The 27,656-nt window shown below is 38.5% G+C and overlaps 1 pseudogene; it reads left to right on the top strand.

The window, feature by feature from the left end:
- The first annotated feature begins 20,880 nt into the window (after positions 1-20,880).
- LOC114298654 (trihelix transcription factor GT-3b-like) overlaps positions 20,881-27,656 on the top strand; it is a 52,136-nt pseudogene continuing 45,360 nt past the window's right edge.

Below are 27,656 nucleotides of genomic sequence, written 5' to 3'. Positions count from 1 at the left end.
TAGGTACAAATTTATGGAATAAATTTAGGAATTAATTATTTTGGTTTGATTTTGGAATATTTTGCATGAGTTTGAGTCTAATTTCTACATGTATGGGCAAATTTTACAAGTTTAATACTCTAATTTTACATGCATCATGGATTTCTAATAATTGATTTCATGTTTTGATGAAATAAGAATTAAGCTTTGGAAATTTATGGGTTTATGAACAAATGAGTTCAATTTTTAAATTAAAGGAGTTTTGATGTAAATGATCTAAAATTGATCATATTTTCTTGATTAATTAAGAGTTTGTGTGTTTTAGACAAGTCATGTATGAACCTAAGTTTTGAGACTATACTTTGAAAGTTTAATTTATATTTTAGAATTTATGAGTTTGAAATTGGGTTCGATATGAAGAAAATTAAATTGGATAAATCAAGAAATTAATTATGATTTAGAATTTGACATTCAAGAATTGACTTGATTTTTGATTTGAATTTCGTTCTTGCAAATATTTTTCTAAGAGTTTGCAACTTAATTTTATGTTTTGTAAGAGAGGAAGAAAAATATTAAAATCATTAAATTCATGGAGATTTGAGCTAAGAGTTAGAAATAACTTTGAATATATATGGTTTTGGGAGTGTCATTGCATATTTAAATGTATTATACATGGAGTGGACCTTTGGAAATGTGTTTTGAGCTTCAAACAAAATTCTGGAAATTCCAGAATTTGACATGTCTACTCGAACGAGGAAAGTGTTGCTCGAGCGGAGAATTCAAGCTTCCAGAAATTTTGTAAATTTTGCAGTCCGCTCGAGAGACTAAATTTGCGCTCGAGCGGAGTGGCTTGTTTCAGAAAATTTTGAAAAGATGGTTTGTGTTTCGATTTCCGTTCTCTTTCACTTCTAAGCACTCTTAGGCATGTACTGAGCATTATAAATGAACAATAGAGTTGGAAAGAGCCTAAGAGAATTAAACGAATTAAAGAACAGAATGAATTGTATTGTGACCCAATTTCTATGTGTATTACGAATTGTGTAGGGTCAAGTGCAAGGACGAATCGAGCAACAGAACACTGTGAGTAATATCTTAGTAAAGATATTTTCGAGTATGTTATTTTTCAAATGCTACTTCTGTATAAGCTCCATGGATTTGTTGATTTGAATTACGAATGAGTATTCTATATGCCTAATTTTCTGTATAAGCTCCATGGATTTGTTGATTTGAATTACGAATGAGAATTCTATATGCCTAATTTTTGTATAAGACTCTGTCAAGAATATGATTTGGGCCCAAGGCTGTTTGATACGTGATAAGAGTATGAATTGGGCCTGAGGCCATTTGATACATTTGATATGTCTTGATTGGGCCAAAGGCCGTTCGAATATTTTAATGGGCCAAAGGCCGTTTGACATGAATAATAGTCTGACATGAATGATAGTCTGACATGAATGATTGGGCCAAAGGCCTTCTGACATGAATGATTGGGCCAAAGGCCGTCTGACATGAATAATTGGGCCACAGGCCGTCTGACATAAATGATTGGGCCGAAGGCCGTTTGACATGAATGATTGAATCAAAAGCCATTTGACGCAAACAAATTGGGCCTGAGGCCGTTTAATAAGAGCAAATTGGGCCTGAGGCCGTTTGATGTATTAGATAAAAACGTGAATGGGCCTAAGGCCGTTAGACATGTCTGTTACAAATTTCATTCGTGTAACTTCTTTATTTTGATATTTTTCACTAGGCTATCGCTCACTCTCATTTATATGTGTGTAGGTGAGCAAAGAGATGTCCAAACCCAACCTTAGTGAAAGATATGAGAAGAAGTCAAGTTTGTGGAGTCAACCATGACACGCCTAATGAACGAGGCCTTAGTTTTCAGAATTATCGTTTTGACTCCTTTTTGTCCTCTTTTGATGGTCATGTTTGACCTTATCTGTATATAAGCTATGGTTTTGTATAATTATGGTATTACATGGATCTAGACATAGAATGTCTTTTATGTGGGTATGTTTGGTGTGAGTTATTAATATAAGAAATGTTTTTGTTCATTCCATTTATGCACAAGCTCATTGGACAATTATTATCTTTTGCTTCCGCTTTTGGCCCCATATGATTATTTTAAATTTGTTTTCTGTCTGAGGCCGTAGGTAATCTAATGATTACTGGCCAGTTATGATCCTAACCTATAGGGGCGGGTTCGGGTCATGACAAAACAGGTCATCTATACAAGACATTAGATATTTATTCTTAATAGTAACTCGGTTCAATTTTCTGTAATCAATATAAAGTCGCAACGCTCCATATTTCCTTTTAGCAAAGAGAGCTGGTGCTTCCCAAGGTGAAGTACGAGGGTGGATAAAACCTTTATCTAGCAATTCCTAGAGTTGAATCTTCAACTCACTCAACTCAGCAGGTGCAAAATCGATATGGTGCCATAGAAATCGGTGCCGTGCCAGGAACTAAATCAATAGAGAACTCAATCTCTCGATGAGGTGGTAAACTTGTAAGGTCCTCGGGAAAAACATCGGGGTATTCACAAACCACCCTTGGCAACTCAACTCGGACTTCATCACACTCACTACTGAGAAAGCTAGCAAGAAGGCAACTAAGTTCACTACGCCTATGCGGATCATACACCGGTGATAAGACTCTATCCACCCACTCCCCCAAGAAATAAAAGCAGTCACCGCTCAAGGTACATACAGTAACCCTCTGACGGTAGCAATCTACAATAGCCCAGTATAACAATAACCAGTCCATAACCAAAATAACATCAAAACTGGACATGCCAAGCAATACGAATGCAAATGGAAGTCGATGACCAGCGACTTCTATGTCACAACCCCAACACCCCTATTTCAAGATGACCTCACCACCAATAGGTGACTCTACAAAAATAGAAGATACTAACTGTGCCAACTCCAACCCCAAAACCGACGCAAATGTAGACGAGATAAAAGAATGGGATGCACCCGCATCAATCAACAGATTAACAACTGAATTGCAAAACAAAAAGGTACCTCTCACCATAGATGGTGTCGGTACAAGATCTGGTGCTGTAACAGCATACACACGCCCTGTTGGCCTCTGATCTACTTATTTACCCCTCGAAGCATAAGCCTGCTGCACGGATTAAGCCGAAGAAGCTCCCTAATTGGCCCTTGAGGCCTGTACTGATTGTGTAAGCTGCTGACTCTATGTTTGCCTCGAACTAGACACACCAGATGTGCCACCCAACGGTGGGCAACATCTCTTCAGGTGCCCTGCCTGTCACGACCCGAACCCGCCCCCGTGGGTTGAGGACATAACCGGCCAGTAATCAGGAGATTACCTACGGCCTCAAACCAAACCAAATGTATGTTAACAGAGTTAATGGGGGGCCAAACGGAAGCAGTTTAAAACTTTGTCCATAGAGCTGTGCTTACATGGCACATCATAACAAACCATACATATGCATATTAATAACTCACAACAAAATATGTACTACGCAAGGTTCTGTACATACAGGATCATATAAGTCTAAGTCAACCGAAGAACACAATATACAACATATTCAAAGATTTCACCCAGATGAAAAAATAAAATAGAATGACAAAAAGGTGAAGACTGGTCTCGTGCGTGAGACGCAAGGGGTGACTCTTCAAAACCTTTGTTGTTCCTCACAGACTTCATTGGGGCTGGGTTTGGACTCCTCTTGGCTCACCTACAAACACATGAATGAGCGTGAGCAAAAGCCCCGTGAATAATATCAAATAAAGGAGTTATACAAATGGTATGTAGAACAACATGCTTAAAACGGCCCTGGACCCAATTCATATTTTCATTTATGTCAAGCTGGCCTTTGGCCCAATCATTTATTTATGTCGAAACAACCTTTGGCCCATTCATTCATTCGTGTCAAAATGGCCTTTGGACCATTCATTCATGTCAAAACGGCTTCTGGCCCATTCATTCATTCGTGTCAAAACGGCCTCTGGCCCATTCATTCATGTCAAAACGGCCTCTGGCCCATTCATTCATGTCAAAATAGCCTCTGGCCCATCCATTCATTCTTGTCAAAACGGTCTCTGGTCCATCCATTCTATCATTCAGATCAAACTAGCCTCTGGCCCATTCATTTGGTCATAGAAACATTGTCCACCAATCGATTCAACGAACTTATAAAACTTACATAAAAGTAAGCAATTTGGACAACAACATATTTCAGATATCTTTGTTAAGATATTACTCACAGTGATCGGTTGGTTGGTTTGCCCTGGAGCTTGACCCTACACATCACATAGCACATACGGGTCACAAATGATTCAATCCGTTCCTTAATTCACATATTCCTCTTCAGCCTTCATTATTATCTCTTTAACTCATTTACAATGCTCAATGCATGCCTAAGAGTGCTTACAAGTGAAAGAGGACAGAAAACAAAACACAGAACGCATAAACAAAATTTCAGAAAACAGGGTCCCCGCTTGAGCGGACCCAAGAGGCCTGCAAAAGTACTGGCTATGTCAAATTTACGCTCGAGCGTGCATTCTGGCGCTTGAGCGGAAGGCCTCTCTACTTGGCTCCCCGCTCGAGCGGACATCCAAGTCTCCGAAAATACTGGGAGCCCGTATTTCACGCTCGAGCGGCGGTTTCCTTGCTCGAGCGGACACCAAAATTTCTGGGTTTTCCAGCTATGTTCTTGAGCTTCAACTTGACATTCCAACCAACATTTCTTGCATGCAATAGCTCAAACTTCAAATACACTTGTACTAACATGGTATAAACCCCAAATTACAACTCAATGAAGCTCAATTTCATGAATCAATCACATGCATGTCCCCAATTGACTCAAACTCATCACCAACACACTAAATTCAAACATTCAAGGTTCATACTTCCATGATTTTCACTTGCATGTGGAATATACACAATATCCTCAACTTAATTGGTGAAGAGGTGATCAAATATATGGACTTAAACCAAAAATTCAACATGGATCATACACATTGTGCTCAAATATGGAAATTCATAGTAATTTCCTATATGCATGCATCTATTGACTTTTAATTCAACAAATACAACTCAATTTCCTTATAATCAAACTAATTCATGTTCTTGACCATTAATCAAACTTGAATTCACAATTTACAACATTAAACTCATGAATTCACTTACCTAGAGGCTCAATTCTTCCAATCTATGGTCAAATCTAGAGTTGGCCTTCAAATATTCAAGCTTCAATGATCAACTTCAACCCTCTCCCTCTCTAGCCGGCCCTTTCTTCTCTCTTAAGGTTAGAATTAGCCAAAATGAAGCTAAAGGGGGAATTTGAGGGTGTAGTGCCTTATTACAACAAATCCCACTAATTCCAATTTAATAATAATAAATAATTGGGCACTAATTTATCAATTAAATCAATTAATTCTGATCTGAATCAATTTCCAATTAAATTTCACCGTAGGCTCTAAAAATTATGCCAATCGCAATGGCGTAGTCAATTTCGATTTCTGTGGCCGATAAGGCCTTCAATTTAATTTCCAAAGCAGACAATCAAATAGATATTCCTACGGTGAATAGATAGAAATTCAAAATCACATATTTTTACATAATGGCACACAAAATCATATGAAACACATAATCACATTCATGTTAAGGACCAATTAACATATTACGGAACAGGGATATCACAATCTTCCCCCCTTTAGGAAGTTTGGTTCTCCAAACTTATTTTACCATCATTGGAAAACAAATGTGGATAGCGTAGTCGCATTTCCTCCTCTTTTTCCCACATGGAATCCATCCCATAGTGTTCTTTCCATTCAACTTTCACCATTGGGATGGACTTGCTTCTTAGTTGTTTCACTTGTTGGCCAACGATTCGTTCCGGCCATTCGGCGTATTTCATATTTTCATCAATAGCTACCTGGTGATAATCAATCACATGAAACGGGTCTCAGAGGTAACCCCTTAAAATCGACACGTGAAACACATTATGGATTTGTTCGAATCTTGGTGGCAAAGCAACTCTATAAGCAACTGGACCAAGCCTTTCCAGAATCTGAAACGGCCCAATGTAACGGGGCGACAACTTGCCCTTCTTTCCAAACTTGACTTGGCCTTTCATTGGGGACACACGGATAAACACGTGGTCACCGACCTCATACTCAAGTGGTCTTCTTCGAACGTCTGTATAGTTCTTTTGTCGGTCCTGAGCTGTTTTGAGCCTTTGCCGAATAGTTTTGATTTTCTCAGAAGTATCTTACACAATTTCAGGCCCAAGTAAAGCTCTATCCCCGACCTCTGTCCAACAATTTGGTGATCTACACCTTCTACCATACAAAGCCTAGTATGGTGCCATACCGATGCTGGAGTGGAAGCTATTATTATAAGCAAATTCCGCAAGTGGCAAATAGTCTTCCCAACTCCCTTAAAAATCCAAAGCACACATTCGAAGCATATCTTCCAAAGTCTGTATTGTTCGTTCTGATTGCCCATCTATCTGTGGGTGGAATGCAGTACTGAACCTTAGTTCCGTCCCCATAGCTTCCTGCAAACTCTTCCACAATTTAGATACAAATTTCGGATCTCTATTCGACACAATAGATACCGGAACTCCGTGTAAACGGACGATCTTATCAACATAAATAGTAGCCAATCTATAAGCATTAAATGTAGTTTTGACAGGCAAAAAATGTGCAGATTTAGTCAGTCTATCAACTACAACCCAAATAGAATCCATACCTCGAGAAGTCCGAGGTAGGCCAACAACAAAATCCATAGTCACATGTTCCTACTTCCATTCAGGAATAGGGAGAGGTTGCAGTAGACTGCCTGGTTTGTGATGTTCAGCTTTAACTTGTTGACACTGAAGACATTTGGACACATATTCTGCAATCTCTTTCTTCATCTTAGGCCACCAATAGGTCTGTTTCAAATTTCGATACATTTTATTGTTACCCGGATGCATAGCAAATGCTGATTTGTGGGCTTCATCTAAAACCATCTTCTTTAGTTCCAGAATGTTTGGGACACACATTCGGTTTCGAAATCTCAACACTTCATTTACAACGCCAAACTTTGCTTTTGGACTTGTGTCAAATTCATCTATCACCTTCTTGAGGAATTCATCCTTTTTCTGTTTCTATGTGATTTCATCAATGATTGCTAGCTCGGCTGTTATAGCGGCTATCAATCCGCCCTATTCACACATTACCACTTTAATTTCAGACTTCTCAAAATCTTGCAAGATCTCTTTCTGTTCAGTAAGTAAACAAGCTATACTCCCCGTTGATTTTCTGCTCAAGGCATCAGTAACTGTGTTAGCTTTCCCGGGGTGATACTGAATCTCTAAATCATAATCCTTTATCAGTTTCGTCCATCTCCTCTGTCGCATATTCAACTCCTTCTGCGTGAAGAAGTATTTCAGACTTTTGTGATCCGTGTAGACTTCACACTTTGCTCCATACAGATAATGCCGCTTGATTTTCAAAGCAAAAACAACTGTGGCCAATTCTAGGTCATGTGTTGGGTAGTTTTTCTCGTGCAGTCTCAACTGTCGGGAGGCATAAGCAATAACCTTTCCGTTCTGCATTAGCACACAACCCAAACCTTTATAAGATGCATCACTAAAAATTACAAAATTTTCCGTACCTGACGGTAGTGTCAACACTAGTGCAGTGGTCAATCTCATTTTTAATTCATGAAAGGCAGCTTCTCTTTCGTCATTCCATTCAAATGATTGCCCCTTGCGAGTCAACTGGGTAAGAGGTACAGCCATCTTGGAAAAGTTTTTCACAAACCTCCTGTAGTACCCGACTAAACCCATGAAACTGCGGACTTCTGTTACATTGGTCGGTGTAGGCCAATTTACAATTGCCTCTATTTTTTGTGGGTCCACTGAAATTCCTTCATTGTTGATAACATGCCCTAAGAAAACAACTTCATCCAACCAAAACTCACATTTCTTCAGCTTAGCAAATAACTTTCTTTCCCGAAGTATTTGTAGGACAGTTCTCAAATGATGTTCATGTTCAAGTCTATCTTTAGAATATATCAAAATGTCATCAACAAAAACCACAACGAATTCGTCAAGGTAGGTTTTAAAAATTCGGTTCATTAAGTCCATAAATGCTGCTGGAGCATTAGTCACTCCAAATGGCATAACAAGAAACTCAAAATGTCCATACCTCGTTCTGAATGCGGTTTTCTCAACATCTTCTGTCTTTACTTTCAATTGATGATACCCGGATCTCAAATCAATCTTGAAAAACACTTGTGATCCCTGCAACTGGTCAAAAAAGTAAACAATACGGGGTAGGGGATATTTGTTCTTTATTGTTACCTTGTTCAATTCCCGATAATCGATACACAAGCGTATGGTTCCATCTTTCTTTTTCACAAACAGTATTGGTGCACCCCAAGGTGAAGTGCTAGGTCGGATAAACCCATTGTCAAGCAGGTCTTGTAACTGTTCTTTCAGTTCTTTCATTTCAGCAGTAGCCATTCTGTAGGGAGTTTTAGAAATGGGCTGGGTGCCTGGCACAGTTTCAATAGTAAACTCTATCTCCCTGTCTACCAATTCCCCTGGTAATTCATTTGGAAACACATCTGGAAATTCTCTAACAATAGGGATATCATTCAATTCAACATTCACAGATTGTTCAGACAACATATAGCACAAATAACCCTGGCACCCTTTCCTGATCAGTTTGCATGCTTTCATTGCAGATATCAAATAAGGTGGAGGCACTACCCCATTACCCACAAACACAATCTCTTTATGTTCTTGTGGTTTAAACACAACCCATTTTGTCACACAATCAATGGTGGCACAATATTTGGTCAACCAATCCATGCCCAAAATTACATCGAAATGCCTAAAGTTCAAGGGTAACAAATCTACATATAGCATAGTATCCTCAACACGCATATCACAAAATCGGTATATAGATTCATACAATACATATTCCCCAGATGGAGCAGACACACATAGTAGATATGGCAGTAATTCTAAAAGTCTATTTAGTCTAGATGCAAATGCACATATTACAAATGAGTGTGTTGATCTGGAGTCAATTAACACAAAAGCATCCTGATTATATATAGAAATAGTACCTGAGACAACTGCGTTGGCATTCCGTGTATCACCCGGAACAAGCGCAAAAACTCTCTCTTGTCTCACGGTATCCCCGGTGGTAGCGGATCTCAAAGTATTTCCCGACTTCGGGATCGATGCAGTTGAGCTAGCAGCTAGCTTTCCACCATTCTGATTACAATTTCAGGCCATATGCCCTTGTTTCCCACATTTGAAACAGGCTCCTGACACACGGTAACAAACTCCACGGTGCTTTCTGCAACAAATATTGCACATGGGAGCTGTGTCTCGGGAAGAATTTGAAGTATTTGAGGAGCCTGTATTTTGCTTTTTCGAAAATTTCTTCTTTGAGAAGAAGCCTTGACTTAGTCTGTCTAGCTATGTTAGCCTCTGATATGATGGCCCTGTCTAGCACCCCAATGTAGGTCTCCGGCTTCAGGACATTCACTCTTTCTAAAATGTCACTTCGAAGCCCACCTTCAAAATGTCTCGCCTTCTTATAGTCAGTGTCAATCACGTGTGGTGCAAACCTGGCCAATTCAGTGAATTTGGCCTCATACTCAGCTACAGTCATGCTGTCTTGCCTAAGTTCCATGAACTCTGCTACTTTCCTGTCCCGAACACACTGCGGAAAGTACTTGTCATAGAAAATTTCCAAAAATTTCACCAGTCAACATCCTTATGATTCTCACGCATTAACATCCACCATCTTCTTGCCTTGTCTTCTAGCATAAAAGTGGCTAGAAGCACCTTCTGTGTCTCCGAGCAAGGGAACACTTAAAATAGTTTCTTAATGCCGAGAACCCATGCTTCGGCTTTTAACGGGTCTAATCCACCATGGAACTGCGGTGGTTTCATTTTCTTGAATTCTTTGGTGAGAGCTATTATCCGATCATCATTCTGATTATCTGGCACAGGTGGTGCCGGAGGTGGAGGTGGAGGTGGAGGTGGAGGGTGTGGTTGTTGCCACTGTTGTTGCCACTCCTATTGTTGCCCCAACGTTTCTGCCATTTCCTAAATCAATCTTTCTATTCTGTCTATTTTGGCAGTAGAGGATTCCTCTATCTCATCACCTCTTGTTTTCACCATCTGATTAAGCGTACATTATACTTTATACAAAAGATACACAAGTATGCATATACTAAGGAGCACACATATTCAAACAATTGCAATGCAAGCAATTCACAAACTTATAGCACATAATCGTTCATATCAAAACAGTTAGGCATATTCTCGATGCTTCCGAATTCATACTTATCACATGAATGCATCCTAGATCTTTTCTAGACGCTTATTGCTCTTTTGGACAAGTGTGTGAGTTATTAACTCGTACTCTGATATCACTCTGTCACGACCCGAACCCGCCCCCGTGGGTTGAGGACATAACCGGCCAGTAATCATGAGATTACCTATGGCCTCAAACCAAACCAAATGTATGTTAACAGAGTTAATGGGGGGCCAAACGGAAGCAGTTTAAAACTTTGTCCATAGAGTTGTGCTTACATGGCACATCATAACAAACCATACATATGCATATTAATAACTCACAACAAAATGTATACTACGCAAGGTTCTGTACATACAGGATCATATAAGTCTAAGTCAACCGAAGAAAACTATATACAACATATTCAAAGACTTCGCCCACATGACAAAATAAAACAGAATGACAAAAAGGCAAAGACAGGTCTCGTGCGTGAGACGCAAGGGGTGACTCTTCAAAACCTTTGTTGTTCCTCACAGACTTCACTGGGGCTGGGTTTGGATTTCTCTTGGCTCACCTACAAGCACATGAATGAGCGTGAGCGAAAGCCCAGTGAATAATATCAAATAAAGGAGTTATACAAATGGTATGTAGAACAACATGCTTCAAACGGCCTTGGGCCCAATTCATATTTTCATTTATGTCAAACTGGCCTTTGGCCCAATCATTTATTCATGTCGAAACGGCCTCTGGCCCATTCATTCATTCGTGTCAAAACGGCCTTTGGCCCATTCATTCATGTCAAAACGGCCTCTGGCCCATCCATTCATTCTTGTCAAAACGGCCTCTGGCCCATTCACACTATCATTCAGATCAAACTGGCCTCTGGGCCATTCATTTGGTCATAGAAACATTGTCCACCAATCGATTCAACGGACTTATAAAACTTACATAGAAGTAAGTAATTTGGACAACAACATATTTCAGATATCTTTGTTAAGATATTACTCACAGTGATCGGTTGGTTGGTTTGTCCTGGAACTTGACCCTACACATCACATAGCACATACGGGTCACAAACGATTCAATCCGTTCCTTAATTCACTTATTCCTCTTTAGGCTTCATTCTTATCTCTTTAACTCATTTACAATGCTCAATGCATGCCTAAGAGTGCTTACAAGTGAAAGAGGACGGAAAACGAAACACAGAACGTATAAACAAAATTTCAAAAAACAGGGTCCCCGCTCAAGTAGACCCAAGAGGCCTGCAAAAGTACTGGCTATGTCAAATTTACGCTCGAGCGTGCATTCTGGCGCTCGAGCGGAAGGCCTCTCTACATGGCTTCCCGCTCGAGCGTGAACTTCCCTGCTCGAGCAGACGTCCAAGTCTGCAAAAATACTGGGATCCCGTATTTTACGCTCGAGCGGCGGTTTCCCCGCTCGAGCAGACACCAAAATTTTTGGGTTTTCTAGCTATGTTCTTGAGCTTCAACTTGACATTCCAACCAACATTTCTTGCATGCAATAGCTCAAACTTCAAATACACTTGTACTAACATGGTATAGACCCCAAATTACAACCCAATGAAGCTCAATTTCATGAATCAAACACATGCATGTCCCCAATTGACTCAAACTCATCACCAACACACTAAATTCAAACATTCAAGGTTCATACTTCCATGATTTGCACTTGCATGTGGAATATACACAACATCCTCAACTTAATTGGTGAAGAGGTGATCAAATATATGGACTTAAACCAAAAATTCAACATGGATCATACACATTGTGCTCAAATATGGAAATTCATAGTAATTTCCTACATGCATGCATCTATTGACTTTAAATTCAACAAATACAACTCAATTTCCTTATAATCAAACTAATTCATGTTCTTGACCATTAATCAAACTTGAATTCACAATTTACAACATTAAACTCATGAATTCACTTACCTAGAGGCTCAATTCTTCCAATCTATGGTCAAATCTAGAGTTGGCCTTCAAATATTCAAGCTTCAATGATCAACTTCAACCCTCTCCCTCTCTAGCCGGCCCTCTCTTCTCTCTTAAGGTTAGAATCAGCCAAAATGAAGCTAAAGGGGGAATTTGAGGGTGCAGTGCCTTATTATAACAAATCCCACTAATTCCAATTTAATAATAATAAATAATTGGACACTAATTTATCAATTAAATCAATTAATTCTGATCTGAATCAATTTCCAATTAAATTTCACCGTAGGCTCTAAAAATTATGCCAATGGCAATGGCGTAGTCAATTTCGATTTCTGTGGCCGATAAGGCCTTCAATTTAATTTCCAAAGCAGACAATCAAACGGATATGCCTATGGTGAACAGATAGAAATTCAAAACAACATATTTTCACATAATGGCACACAAAATCATATGAAACACATAATCACATTCATGTTAAGGACCAATTAACATATTACGAAACAGGGATATCACACTACTTGTCCACACTTATAGCAAGTGGGCGGCTGCCCCTACCCTGACTTTGGCCATGAGAACAAGTCGAAGACGATGTTATTCGCTGCCCTCCTCCTCTCTGTGGAAAAGCTGGAGACTTGTGGCCCAACTGACCACACTTGAAACAAGTCACATCCCCCTGACTAGCTCTCCCATAACCTGAACTCAGCACGTGAAAAGTGGACCTTGATTGAGCTCCAAGGGACTGCTGAGGGTTAGAACCCCTCTTTTTCTTAGCTTCCCCCTGACTATCCTGACTCCTCTTAGAGCCCCTCATCCTTTCCTCCTCTGCTTGTATAATGGTTTCAAGATGGGCTGCCGCCTCCACAAGGCACCCATAATCTCCAATCATGGATCCGGCCACTCTGAACATGAGCCCGGTCCACAGCCTCTTCTCAAACTCTGAGCAACGGCGTTCCTCAGTCACCACCAACTCCGGTGCAAACCTAAAGAGGCTAGTGAATGTGGCCTCAAACTCAGCCATTGGTGTGTTCAATTGCACCAACTTGGATAACTTGTCTCCTAACTTTTCGCTAATCGTGGGAGGTAGAAAACTTGTCCTGGAAGGCGTTGACAAAAGCCTTGCAAGTCCCTCCAATGCGTCCCTGTGCATACTTCCACCACCTACCCGCATCCTCCTTTAGCTGGAAAGATGCCAAGGTCCCCCTCAACTGGTTGTCCTCGATCCCAAGCATCTCGAACGTCTTTATTATGTGTTCAAGCCACTCATCTGCCTTTAGTGGTTCCTTTGGGTCACCCAAAAACTCATTCGGATTAGACCGGAAAAACTATTTCTTCAGAAAAGAAGGCTCTACCTCAACTACCTGGGCCTAGACTTGATTATCAAATCTGAGAATGTCCATGGACTCCCGCAATGCTCCGGCCATCTTGCGGGCTAAGGCGTCCATGGCCTGCTGACCAACTAGTTCGGCCATGTTGGCCTGACCAGCCCCTTCTTCCAGTGCCAGAATTTCATCCGGTATAGGCATCTCGTGCCTTCTAGGCCTACCACGCCTACCACTATGACCATGTCCTTGACCTTACATCCTAATAAAGGTAACAAAAGATTAGCACATTTATTAATGTGCCAAAGCTAACTCACTTCCATCCTATTACGATGGACAACAGTAATTCACTCTACATAAACACATAATCACATAAACACATACGAATTTCCTTCATAGATAATGGCCGTCCCGTGGCATTGCTAGAGTTTCAATTAGAAACAACAGTGATCAAGTGCTTTTCTAATAGGACTTCCATGAAACTGTAGACCCAATCAACATCTTAGGAATTAAATTCCATACCCATATAATCATATAAGCATGTGATCACATAAGCATACACTGTAAACAAACGTCTCAACCAAGCGAGATAAACCCATTGTGGTACTACATAAATCACGCCCCCAAAATAATACAGTAAATACCACCCAAAACCTTCATTAATAATTACGTAAATCAGAGTAAATAGTCCTTTCATTACATGAAGTTAATAATACAAAAGAGTTTAACATAAATAAATGCCCTCTAGGCTTACACCTTTCGAAGCCTTAGCTTAGTTGCAACAAAATTGAGACTAGCTCATACAATTTTAGCCCTAGGCTATACAAAACTAAAACAAAACAAGAATCTCTTGCTTTCCGAAAGTCCCCCCAATGCTATTACCTTAGTGGAGGCACGCCGTCATTACCTGAAATGTTTTTCCCAAATAGGGTGAGCCACAGCCTAGTAGGAATAATCTAACACAATAAATGAGATTTAACAAAGGTATAAGTGCAATGTGCATATACAATGTCCGGGATAAAATATTTACACTTTTATACATATTCATAAAGACATAAGCCCATATTCCATTTCACTTTCCTTTAATTCATTTCAATACATGAGCCAATTTCATTATTTCTCAATAAACCAAATGAGACTACAACTCAATGGTTCAACAATTTCACAATTAATACACAAACACTTCCAACTACCATTTTACGGATATTTCATCCGTAGGATTGGTACCCATGTATAAGTTTCGGAACTTTCACACAGGACACTCTGGCCAACTTAATTATAATGGAGTCCATCTCCTTTCTCCTCTCAAACAATCATACATATGCAATGTATTTAAACACATAATCATACATGGAGTACATCTCATTTCTCCTCCGAAATAACCATACATGTACAATGTATTCACACATAATCATATTCAATGACAACCAACGAGTGATTAGTTTCAATCCACCTAATCCACATGTAGTTTCTACAACAATCAATGCTATCATCCACCAATAGCCCAATACAGATATTTCTAAACAGATATACAATCTCAAGATAGATAATTTAATCAAAATTTCCAAGGATGTGAGGCATTATATATTCAATTCTTCATCTATTTCAATACTCACTCAATTCCATGTTTGCAACACCAATTTTAATCATTTATATAAAATAGATATGATAATCATTTTAGGGAAAAAAATCCCCCTTTTCAAAATACCAAGCCAAATACCAAAATCGCCCATTTTGACACAACATGACTTCATTTTCAAACTCCATGTTTATTTATTTCGTTTCCACCAAAAATCCATCTTTCACATTTCACCGAAACCCAAACCCTAGGTTTGGCTTAAAATACTCCCAAATCCCACCATTGTTACACAACCACAAATAACTAAGTTAAAAATCATAGCAGTATAGAAAATCCCTACCTCAAAGAGAGAAGATGAGCCAAGCAAGAGAGAAGCCCCAAAGATGCCGAAATCCAACTCTAGTTAGATCAAAGTGAAGATCTTGAGAAGCTCTACCCCTTTATCAAAGGGAGTTGGGTGGAGAAATCACTAGATCTAGGTGGAAATGTAGAGAGAAGGTAAGTTTAGCGAGAGAGAGTCTCAATCTAGGTTTTTAAAAAGTTTTAGAGAGAGAGAGAGAGAGGGATCAAAAAGTGATTTAAAATGTCACTTTCGCGATCTGATATACCCACAGTCCGCTCGAGCAGAAGATTCGACGCTTGAGCATCAAACACAAAAAAATGTTTCACTTTAGCACAAAAAGAGACCCGCTTGAGCACGAAATACACACGTTCAGTACTTTTGCAGGCAACAGACAAACCGCTTGAGCGTAAGATGGGATGCTCGAGCGCCCACTTGCTCGAGCGTACGAAACTCCGCTCAAGCATGGAAAACACTCCTCTAGTATTTTGCAGACATGCAAAGTATTGAGTGTTTGTAAACCCGATCGACCGGAAGGAGGCCCGCTTGAGCGGAAGACCAAAATTTTGGACAACACAAGGTTTTAAAACTAAGTAACCAACCTATTCTAAACACACTCAAAATGCCCAAATAACCAAATTTAAGGAGGAATAAAGAGCAAAAGACAATGAATAACATTCAGAAACCATAAACCTGAATTCGGAGTACAACAAGTGACGGGTCAAAACTGGAATCGCTATGACCTTTTCGGGCACCAATATGCAGTAGAGTTCAACCTCGATTGTCCCTATTGCCCCCAGACCTATACATGCGTCTGCTCCGGCAAGTTAAACCCAACTGGTCGCCTTGAGGCATACTTGTTCCTATATATTAAAAATACCGACAAAACTATGAAGCTTCCAAATTCGAAGAAAACCCTCAAATTTCTAGCTTTAAACGGCAAGACTAATCTTATCTTTAACTCACTACATAAAACCCTAAGACTTTAATCGATAAAACTTCAACCTATCGATAGAACTTGAAGCGATAGATAAGATCTGAAGATGAGATATTTCAAGATTTTTTTTACATGATTGAGAGAACACAAAATGCAAAAAAAAGAGTGGCAAAAACAATTAGGGAGAGGAGTAATTGGCCATGTTGTAGGGAGCAAAGGGATTCAAACCAGGACCGAGAACTCGAAGATTACGAAGCTTTGTGATCAGCGATGACAATGAGAAGCGAAATAGGAAAGAGATTATCATTATTGAATTGCCAGCACCCTAATTGATTGAACTAATAAGCAAAGAAAATGATTTTGATGAAAAATCAGATGAATCCTAGTAGAATATGGAGAGAATTTGGAGATTGCATAGGAATTTGTAGATCGATAAAGATAGGAATGAAGAGAAACTTAAAAACCCTAGATCGCAGAGATTGGGAATGTTTTGGGTGGAGTGGTATTTATAGAGTGGTAAGGGATGGGGAATACTATTCGTGATCCAATTGGACCATTCCAGTTGGCAAGGTTGGGGCTTCTGTTTTTTTAATTTAGCTAATTTTTTTTTTTATATTATTGAAAAGTATGGTATTTGGCATTTTTTTTGATGAGAATCTTGTGGCCGAGTGACATGTTGTCACGCCTCAGAGTGTGGTGAGTGGAATGTCTAAGGTTCAAGCTGATGTGTTAGCGACGACCTCTTTATATTGTAACTTAACTTTACTAGTATTTTAAACCATTGATTCAACTCATTACACCCTTCAATTTTTTATTTTTATTTTTATTTTTTTTACATTTCAATTCTAATATAAAATTACTAAAATATCCTTCCACCCTAAACTTTGAAAGCCCTAATTTTTCATTACACCACATCACCACCACCTCTATTAGCCCTTCACCGCAACTACCCTTTCACTGCCAACCACTGCCACCCAGTCCTTTACTGCCTTACCCCATCGCCCTCATCCTCTTTCTCTCTCTTCTTATTCTTCTTCCATATCTGAAAACCTAACCATAGGTTTTCATCTCTCTGCCTCTTTCTCTCATTCTCGCAGAAATGCGATAGTCACGGTAATGGTGAATTGCAATGGTGAGGATGCATATATGAAAGTGTTACGAAGGGGGTGGTTGCGGCAGTTCTCCATTGCCCCTATCTTTTTTTGTCGTTGCCCTCATACTCCTTTTCCTTCTTTTTCTCTTATCCGTAATCTTAGGTTTCATCTCTCTCTCTCTCTCTCTCTCTCTCCCTCTCGATCTAGCAGTGGATCGTGGTGGTGGAGAAGCAGATCTGAAAGTGTTGCAGAATAGAGTGGTTGAGGCAGTGGTGATGGTCACGGTAATAGAACGATTGAGGAAGTGGTGGCTGTAGCAATGAAGGTTGTGAAGGTGGTTGAGACAATAGTGGTCGTGGTGGTTAGAAGATTGGGTTTGGAATGTTGGGATGAAAGAGATGAGAATTAATTTGGCATTATGAGAAGTGTAAAGAGAGGAATTTTTTGGTGTCATGTAAAAAGAAAATGGGTGTAAGGAGTTTAGTTGTTGGTATAAGTAGAATCACTCAACATTCTACTTTTGACCAAAAAAAAAAAAAAAAGAAGACAAAATACTAGATTAAATTGGTTTATTAAATGCTAAAAAAAAAGAAATTTTTATAATTTATTAAATTCTTTAATTTTTTAGTATACCTTTTTACTTCTAATAATTTTTATAGTTTGTAAAAAAATTCAAATTAAAAAAAGAAACACACAAAAAAAAAAGTAGGGTAAAAACCCCACCTAAAATTTTTAATAACAAAAAACAATGACCATTTTCCAACTGAATCAACTTAAGTAAAATAAATTTAAAAAAAATATATATAACTATTGAAAATTCATTTGTCAAATCAATCCTTAAATTATATGTTTGAACCATTAAAAACGAGATTAACAATTAAAGTTCATATAGAATTCAAGGATTACATATATTTTAAGATTAGTCAAAGACAAAATTTTAATCACTCTTTATGGTAGTAGTTCTTATACTTTACCTATTGTCTCACTTTAGTTTTTCGTAATTTTAATTGACTCAATTTTCACCATAAATTTTATATTTTGTATCAACTTATTCCAATAAATTAGTTTCGTTAGGAATTTTGTCATAAAAATGCATGCAAATGTCGTATGACTACTTTCAAGTGTAAAATATACTTTAGTCATTTCCCTTTTATCTCTATTCTCTATGCGACAAACAATTTGTCTACAACAAACAATCACACATCACATACAACTCTACTATCTCCACCATCATCACTTGTGCACCCCTTTGCCACCAATTAGCTCCCACATTTCTACCACACTAACAGCCGGTTACCACTGAAAGAATACAACCACAATCATTCCAAAAAAAAAAAAAACACTTTCAACAAAATCATATTACAAGTCACCAACAAATTAAAATCCTTCCAAAATTAAGATTGTTGGAAAATGAAAAGCAACTACGATGGCATCACTAGTGTAATTGCTGTCAGAGTCTCTACTGGTGAGAGACTTGGGCTTTGTTTGGTTGTGTTCTATAAATTTAATTCCACCCCTCCATTTGCATTTCATTTTTGGATAGAGTTTTGAAAATGTAATTCCCCCACACATTTCAAAATGTAATTCTCTTTCTCGTTTGGTAGATTTCTCTCTGTTTCGTCTTCTCCACTCTGAAAAGCTTCCCAACGTAAATATTCTCTCTCTTTGCTCTTCTTCATTTCTGAAAAGCTTTACGCGCAATGAAATTTAAAGCTAAAGATGCTTCATAGCTGATATATATATCCTTCAATCGATCTGGTGTGGAATAGCTGAGAAGGTGGAATGGGTTCTCTAATCTAGGCAAAAAGTGGCTGAGCCGGTCATCCACCAGGATATCTGGCCAGTCCTCCACCCGGAATTTCGACTGGTCGACCAGCACCCCACCTTTTCTTGCTTCTCGGTCGACCAGCACTCACCCTTTTGCTTGATCTCTTCTTTTGCTCTCCTGCTTTCTTATATTGTGTAAACTTTGATGGAGCAACACTCTTTAACAATGGATTTGCTCGAAGGTAGAGAGCTAGTTGCAATGGAACTCGCTGCTTGTTCTTGCATTTAACCTTCACAGAACCCACACACACACAAAAAAAAAAGAAATCGATATCGCTACACTCTTTACCAATGGATTTGCTTGAAGGTAGTGAGCTAGCTACAATGGAACTTGTTGCTTGTTCTTGCATTTCACCTTCACAGAACCCACAAAAAAAAAAAAAGAAAGAGTGTAGAGAGAGAAAGAGCATAGAGATGGAAGGGAATGTGGGATCTTTATTTATTTTTTTCCCTCCGCTGTTTGGTAATAGAGAAAATGAGCGGGATATTAATGTTATAGTGAGTGCAGAATGCACGAGTGGTGCAATTAAAAGAGTTTACAATCAAAAGTTATTTTAAATCATTAATTGAATATTTATTTTGAAAAAAATTTATTTCTTTTGTAATATTTTCAATTAAAAAAAATTGATTAATGTTATTTTTAGTTAATAATTAATTTTTTGAATAGAATTTTAAAAAGAGTTTGGTTATGAGTGTTAATCAGAACTTTCAATAGAGTTTGGAGTTGTGTGTTTGGTTATGAGTTATAACAATTTGAATTAAGTTTTGAAAACTCTTTCAAAAACTCATAACCAAACAAAATTTTCTTATTTCACATGTCACATCAAACATTAAAAACTCAATTCAACACTCAATTCAAAACTCATAACCAAGCAAATTTTCTGCACTCAAATCATAATTCCAAAACTCACAAACTCAAAATACAACTCTATTCTCAAATCATATTTAGAAAACTCTACCAAACGCAACGTTGGTTCCCTTATCCGCAGTCCATTTTTCATCATTCTTACCATATTTCCAAGTTATCCCAAAATTTTGAGTATGATAATTATTTTGTTTATCTAGGATGAAAAGATTATATGTATTAGGAATTTAATCAATGCAAAACTCTCAACACTGATATGAAAAATTACCTATAAGCAAGACCATACTAGGCCATACTAGAGCCTGAATCAAGCCATTAGTGGATAGGTGGGGTCAGACCTGGCCCAAGTCACCCACGAGCCTTGGGCTTTCTAATTAGGCTACTAACACCCAGAACCCATATCCTGCACCAATGAGAATTTTCGTAGTGAAGAAAATGTGACACTACATTAAAACAAGTTTTTCTACATTTCCCGCAGACATATATATATATATATATATATAAGTACTTTTTAATTTTTTTATTATTATTTTTAAGCATTTTTGTTAGCCGTTTATTCTTTCTCTTCCTAGAGAAGGAAAGACAAAGGAAGCCCCACCCCACACGATTTGGAGTCCTCTGCTCTGACCAAAACGCCTGAACGAACCCTAATAATAAATAAAAGGAAACAAACCAATCGCCTGAATTCAATAAAATGATGCACGGCGGCGGCGGTGGCGGCGGTGGTGGTGGTGGTGGAAGAAGGGAGAATGAAGGTCTAGGTCGGCTAACTCAAATGATGATGCCTCTTCCTCTCTAACTCAATTTGGCGGTGATCTCCGCCTTAGCTGGCAAAGACGATGAAGAATTTCCGAGGAGGGATGAGAGAGTGCCACAGCAGAGCCACCAAGAGACTCGAGACTTTATTGCCATTCGTATCGAGCTCGAGAGAGACTTTACTATTGCTAAGCAGAACAAGACTCTTTGGGAGGTTGTCTCCTCCAGAATGAGGGAGTTAGGGTATTAGAGAAGCACTGATCAATGTAAATGCAAGTGGAAAAACCTCGTCAACAGATACAAGGTACATACATTTATAATGCACCAAGTTTTATATTTATTTGTAGCTCTTAATTCTGTATTTGGAGATGCTATTTTTGATATCTATTGGATTTTCATGGGAATTGAAGTCTTAGTGCTGTTTTATTCAAATTCATGATACACTAGAAATGAATTGTCAGTATTGCACAATTCCTTTCTCATACAAGGTTTATAAATTGATTTTGTCGGCGGTTCAGTTATGGGGAGTCTGTTGCTGCTACATTGATGGTGCCGGGAGAAAAATGTGTGGTTTTTTTCCTCCCCTTCCTGTGCATGGAAACCTTTGTAAAAAATGTTTATGCTCATTGATCATTAGTTATGTCTAAATTTAGGTTAGTTACGAAATCGGGTCCTAGCATGCGGTGCTTGTAAAAGATAGTTTCCCCACCCCCCAATTTGTATCTATAGAACCAATGGTTGTGAAAAAAGCAGCCATAACAATCACAGCTATAACACTTTGTATTTTTGGGTTTAGAATTGAAGTGAGGTGTAATTGAAAATTGTTAAGGTTTGGTGGATATGTATGGGTGCTCTCATGCTTTGTTGTGAACTAGGAGTTGTTAAGAATTGGTGAGTATAAGGTTGTTGCTATTTTTGTTAGAACGGATGCAATTTCGGAGATGAAATTTCTTAAGGGGGGAAGATTATAACGACCCGGAATTTTTCCCTCCGCTCGAGCGGGGGAGTTGACGATTGAGCGGACTTGAGAGGTTCTCAGTATTTTTGTAGACGGTCCGAAATTATGAGAGTTGTGAATTCCCCCTCGAGCGTAGGAGTGGTCGCTCGAGCAGACAGCTTTGTTGGTCCACGGGCTTGAGCTTGGAAAGTGAGATTGCCCTTGACATTTTTATTAGTGTATTTGGACCCTCCTTATTTTATTTTGGGGTATTGATCGAAGTGGTAGCATGATGGTAAAGTAAGAGTGAACCGAGAATTTAATTCGGATAACTTTTCCTACGAACAGCCATCACTCCTTTGCCCTTTTCTTTTTCCACACTTTGAATTTGGATGTGAGGCAAGAACCATTGGAAAGCTTATTTCTGGGGCTTCGATTTGGACAGAAGAACGACCTAGAACGGAGTCTGGATGAGAGAGTTATGCCCGTTTGAAGTTTTGGAATTTGTGCTGGAAAAAGGTCCGCTCGAGCGGGAAAATAGGCGCTCAAGCGGACTGTGCGAATTGAGCAGCTTAAAATGCGATTTTTTAGCTCATTCTTTGCATTTTCCTTTTCCTTCTTCATTCCTCTCACCCTAGGTTCGAAAACCCTAGGTTTTTGACCCCAAATACCCTCCACTCTTCTAAGATTTGGGCAAGATCTCTTACAAGAAAGTGAAGAGGCTTGAAGATCTTATTTTTCTACTGATTGGAATTCGGATTTGCGAAGGATTTTTCTCAAAGCTTTGCCCTTTTGCTCGATTCTTGAGGTAGGGGTCTTAGTTCTTCTTCAATACTTGCATTAATAGATAGATTTGTGGTATTTTGAAAATACAAATACAAAATCTCCATTTTTGAACATATAGTGTTATATCATGGAATTTGGGGGTTTAGGGTTTGAAATGTTGGGGGTTCAATTGTTGGGTTAATATGGTGGATTATGAACCTTAGGTGTGTAATCAAGGAAAAAATTAGAATTAAAAGTAGTGAGAGAAGTTTTAATTTTTCTTGAAAGTCTTGATTTTTCTTGAAAACCCTAGGTTGATTCATGGTGATAATGAATGATTTTGCCCAAATTGAAAGTAGAATTATGAAATTGAAAGGTTGAATTGTATATATATAAGTTTAATTGGATTTTGGATGTGTTTGAAAATTATGTTAAAAATTAGCGATTGAACCTTTGTTATGGATATTGTAAATTATGCTATAATGTGAAATGAAAATTGAGGAAATGATTTATTGATGATATGGATGACATGAGCCTTGGGGTGAAATGATGAAATAAAGGTTTAAGAGTTCACCTTGAATTATGTTGAATAGTGTTGATCATGTTGAGTTGTGTTGATTATGTTGAGTTGTGTTGAATAATGTTGAACCGAATTGTGTTGGACTATGATGAATTGAGTTTGAATCATGTTGAATTGTGTTGAGTTGAGTTGTGTTGGGTCTGTTGAGTTTGAGTTGTGTTGTGTTGGGTCATGTTGAGTTTGAGATGAGTTGTGTTAGGTGGTGTTGTGTTGGTACCCACGGGGGGAGTTGAAAGATGATACAGAATTTGTGATAAGATGATGAAGTGAAGATTTAAGAATTTTATTATGTAATTAGAAAGTGATTTTATACCTCAAACTAAAAGCCCAACTTTATATTTAACTCTAGTTATGAAGTTTTATTTTGGAAAATGAGGATACTTCAATCAACATTAAATTTATGAAATCAAGTCTATGTTAGGTTAAGATGAGTGTGAATAATGATAAATGGGAGATTGTGAAATATAACGATATTATATGAAGGAGTTGTATCAAAGAAATTAAATGTTGGAGATTTAATTTATAACCGTGGATAGTAATTGATAACCAATGTGTATTAAAAATTGAATTTGAAGACTTGATAATAATATGGAAAAGTAAAGAAATAGTTTGAACCCAAGAATTGTGAACACTTTAAAGATGAATCTGTGCTTCTATGGATGTGTTGTTATATTTTTGTGTGACAAAACAATGAATGATTTAATTGATAATGAAGAAGGTCATGGAACATATTTGTACTTGTTATGTGAATGAAATTTTAATATATGGTGGATGTACATTGAATTAATGTGTTACGGAAATAATGGAAGATGTGTTGGCATTGCCACTAATTGTAATGATGGATTATGATGTTATCTTGGGGTCCGTTTCCCGTCGTATTTTGAGCCGAAAAAGCGTGGTGCTTGAGATAGGTTCTGCCTTCCTTCCGGAGTAGCGCCCAGTAAAGCATGTGGTATGTTGAGGTTCTGCGCTCCTTCCGGCTTGTGACTGGTAAAGCGTGAGGTTTCGCGTTCCTTCTGGCTTGTGACCAGTAAAGCGTAAAGTTTCGCATTCCTTCCGGCTTGTGACTGGTAAAGCGTGGGACTCATGGAGATGACTTGTTATTAGATCCGGTGTTTGATTTGAAATTAATTGAAAGAATGGAAAATGAAATGGTGATTGGATTAGGGATTGGTGTTGATACACTCAATGGATTGTTTGTGATTATAATGGAAGATTATGGGTTTTGTTTTGTAAACAATAGAGAAATTGAATTAAAAAGGGTGTGTTTGGTAACGTTTATGTTTTCAGTTTACATTTACAAAAATTTTATAAATTGGTTTTTGTTTATTTTTTGTTTATTTTTAGAAAAACATAAACTACAAATGCGTTTGGTAATTGACAAAATGTTTAAATTTTTTTTAAAATATAAAAAAAAGTGAGAAATGGCAAGTGGTGGCAAGTGGCGGCGGAAGACGGTGGTAGAAAGTGGTGACGGTGGGTGGTGGGTAGCTGGTGGTGGCGGGTGGTGGCGGGTGGGTGGTCGTGGTGGTAGGTGCGTGGGTGACGGTGGCGGGTGGTGGCGGCAGGTGGGTGGCGGATGACGGGTGGTGATGGGTGGTAGTGGGCGGTGGCGGGTGGGTGGTGGTTGGGGGTAGGTGGCGGGTGGTGGGTGGTAGCGAGTGGGTGGTGGTGGTGGCGGCTGGTGGTGGCAGGTGGGTGGCGGATGACGGGTGGTAGTGGTTGGTGGCGGGTGGGTGGTGGGTGGTGATGGTGGGTGGGTGGGTGGGTGACGGTGGCGAGTGATGGGTGGTAGCGAGTAAGTGGTGGTGGTGGTGGCGGGTGGTGGGTGGTGGTGGGTGGTGGCGGGTAGGTGGTAGGTAGTGGTGGTGGTAGGTGGGTGGGTGACGGTGACGGGTGATAGGTGGTAGCCAGTGGGTGGTGGTGGTAGTGGTGGTGGGTGGTAGTGGCAGGTGAGTGGAGGTAGAAGTGGTGGGTGGCAAGTGGCTGGTGGTGGTGGTGGTGGGTGGCTGGTGGTGGATGGTGGTGGTAGGTGGGTGGTGAGTGGTGGTGGCAAGTAGGTGGCGGGTGGTGGTGGCAGGCGGTGGATGGTAGTGGCGGGTGGTGGGTGGTGGCGGGTGGATGGCAGGTGGGTGGCAGGTGGGTGGTGGCGGCGGCGGCGGCGGTGGTGGCGGCGAGGGGTGGGTGGGTGGTGGTGGCGAGTGGGTGGCAGGTGGCTGGTGGTGGCGGGTGGTGGGTGGTGATGGCAAGTGAGTGGTGAGTGGTGGTGACGGAAGACGGTGGTGGAAAATGGTGGTGGGTGGTGGCTAGTGTTGGGTGGTAAAAAAAAAAAAAAACTCAAAACTCAAAACGGAAACACATTTTTTGTGTTTTCATTTTTTGGCCAAATTTATAAACTGAGACCACTGATTTATAAATCAAAAATTTTACTAAACAAGTTTTTATTTGAGTTTTTTAAAATTTTTGTAAATATAAATAGAAAACTAAAAACGTAAGTGTTACCAAACGGCAAAGGGATTGTTATTCTTGTGTTATGCTTGTATTCTATTTGGTAATGCAAACATTAATGTAAGGTAATTGTTGGGCAAGTTGGAGTTGAGTGTATGAGGATTGTCTCTTTTTGAACATAAAGGAAATTGGATCTTGACATTATGGAGTTATAGTGATTAGAAATAGTATAAGGGAAAAATAGAAATGAAATGGGGAATATTTTGGGAATTGGTTAATAAATTTTTAAATGATGTTGTTTCTTAAACATGTTTGTTTCACAAGGATCTGTGGTTTTCTAAAGTTAAGAGATGATTTTTAATGGCCGGAGGTTTTTCTTAAAAGCGTTTAAATAGTTTTGAGAAAAAAGTACTTTACTTATGATATTTTGAAATTAGAAGATGTCACCCTACTATATGGTATCACCCTGCATGCATGATCATTTCTATCTGTGTTAGTTATTGATTTATAACTATAAGATTCCTACTGGGCATTAGTGTTCACCCCTTGTTGTTTTATCTTTTTACAGGAAGAAAGTTTGGATTCTTTGATTGAAGAGTTAAGAAGTCCATGCGTCTTTTATATGTAATTTCATTGTAGATGTGATGGATCATGTATTTGTATTTTATTCATTTGCAGCTTCACAGCAGGAGATTGGCATGTATTGTTATCATTGTAATGTTCATTGAGAGAGAGAAAACATGTATCATTGTATTTCTATTACTCAAGGGTAATGGATGTTTAAAAAAAAAAACAAAAAAATGGACCTAATTTTAAGGCTTTGGTAATGTTTCCGAGTAATTAAAATTGGGGCGTGACAACAACAATAGTATAAGTAGGTCCCAACCAATCATTCGCTAGCCATGGGTTTCGTTGGTTATTGTTACAAACGTACATCATAATGCAGCTTTTCACTAGCACGTGAAATTATAAAGGTCGCACAAAATTTATGCTAAAAAAAAGAGAAGATAATTTGTGCGTTACTTTGTTGAAAGAGTTTTTTGGGTGAGGATCATCTACAATTCTTGGATCTTGCATTGGTGTTTATTGGCCGAGAAATAAGTTAAAAAAAATTCAAGTTCATTTTAAACTCTTCCAGAATCAAATGATTAAAGTTACGTATAAGTTAGACTTTGTGTGCGATGCTTTTGCTTTAATACTTCCAAACTTCTAGACTATAATGCTATTAGTAATTCATATTCTTTCTAAGTTACAGTTAAATTGTATTTTTTCCATGCAATCATTTTACAAGATACTCATGCAATTATAGTCTAGAATAATGGATTGCATTTGCAAAGAAGACCTATTGTGATCGATGAACCTTATGGACTTTGCTTCTATTTGAAGAACAAAATGAATTTAAGGAAATATGTTTGCATTTACTTTATTTCATCTTAGAGCATTTGATGTACCATGTCCCCTTCTTGTTCCAAGTACTAAACTCATTGATACAAGTTTCCTGTGTCGATAGAAATTTACAATCTTAGAAGGAACATGTTTTATTTTCTTCATGAAATTTCTTTATCGATAGAAATTGACTCATATTGATATGAGAATCCATCAGGGATAATATGTGCTATAATCATTAAAGACGAGTGAAGCTCTTCTAGCTACACACACTAGCACATGCATATATGCACACACATATGCCCTCCAAATAGTTTTGGAAAATGAACTTTTATTGTACTTTTCGATTTCTTTAAATAAATGAGATTTGAGTGTCATATTTATGGTATGTTTGGGAATTTGGTTTCTCATCTAATAAATGTTTTTTCTTATTATCCAAGTTCTTTGAGATTTGTTTTATGACATGCTACAAAACAATTTTGATTTGATAGATGATACAGTAGGCTACCAATTGACAACTCTTTGTGTTGTAACTAGAAAGAACTCTGTCTAAGGTCTGAAGTAGTTTAATTTGAGTTATTGTGCATATATTAAGCTT

The sequence above is a fragment of the Camellia sinensis genome, chromosome 4, assembly GCF_055761805.1.
Source record: "Camellia sinensis isolate YWXY chromosome 4, ASM5576180v1, whole genome shotgun sequence".
NCBI lineage: Eukaryota > Viridiplantae > Streptophyta > Magnoliopsida > Ericales > Theaceae > Camellia > Camellia sinensis.
Note: the sequence above shows the minus strand (reverse complement) of the source record. Positions and strands in the feature narration are given on the sequence as shown.